The sequence below is a fragment of the Vigna umbellata genome, chromosome 7, assembly GCF_029865625.1.
Source record: "Vigna umbellata cultivar VRB3 chromosome 7, Vumbellata_1.0, whole genome shotgun sequence".
Taxonomy (NCBI): Eukaryota; Viridiplantae; Streptophyta; class Magnoliopsida; order Fabales; family Fabaceae; genus Vigna; species Vigna umbellata.
The window spans coordinates 13,003,560-13,004,714 of NC_142171.1; positions in this window are offsets into that span (position 1 = coordinate 13,003,560).

Genomic DNA, 1,155 nt, shown 5'->3' on the forward strand with positions numbered 1-1,155 from the left:
TATTCTTTCAAAGACTGTGGAACCTAAAATGGAAGGTGATGGAATCGTACTTGGCTTAGTCCTCCTTTTGTATTTTTACTTTTTATAGTTTAGCTCTTAAGGAGCATGGGTTACTATAAATACCCAGCTCCTTTATTGTATTGTCACTTTTGAGATTAATGAGAATTGAATTTTCTGAAATCAGAAACTATTCTCTCTTGAAAGTCAGGCTAGAGAGTCCAAAGACTCCCTCTAGCCACCTTCCAAGCATACTTTCATTCTTCCATTTCTCCAGAATTCCACTGTGCTTCCTCTCTCATTTCCACGCTGACGCATCACCGGCTACTGTGCGCGCACATCAGCGCCACATCCTCCTTCAGCACGTGTCAGCAGCCACATCTTCAATTCTCCTTCACATCACATCCGCGCCTCTTAATTCTTCCCTCGTACATCCATTACGCATCCCTCCACATTTCAGAGAGTCTCCGTCTCGTTCTTGAAAGCTCCATTGTCGCCAACCCTAGATCCGCACTCCATACGCATCTTCTAAGGTATTCTATATTCGTTCATCACACTACCACATCTTCTTCTAGGGTTTCCACTTCCTTCCACCATTTTCCACCGTTCAAACACCTTAATCCTTTCGATCTTCACTTTTCACCGATCATCTGAGTCATTTGAACCGATTAATCGGTTTATATTGAGTCTCATCACCATTTTAGGGTTTCTTCGTGTCCGATTAGTGTTTCCACCGATTAAACCCTAGATCCTAGGTTTTCCAGTGTCCGGTCTCCGTTTTCCCCTTCAATCTCGAGTTTCATATTCCATTCCGCTGCGTATTCACTCGTCGGAGAAGCTTCGAGGAGTCCGAATCGAGTTCGCACAACTTCGGTCGTCAGCTTCTCGGGCGTTCGTCCATCAAGTGGTATCAGAGCAAGGTCGAACACGCTTCGAAGGTAAGTATCTCTGTTTCGATTCTTGTTTCAGTTTGATTCGCGTCTCTGTCTTTGTTCTAGTTTTGTGTTTTGATTCTTTCTTGATTCTGAGTTTATTCTTCCATTTTCGCGTTCTTAGTTAATTTCTTTACTGTCTTGTGTTTAACTTTTGTTCGTCATGGAATTCTCAAAGTGTTTTGCCTTGATTCAGTTTCAGTATGTGTTGTTTTTTTCTGTATGA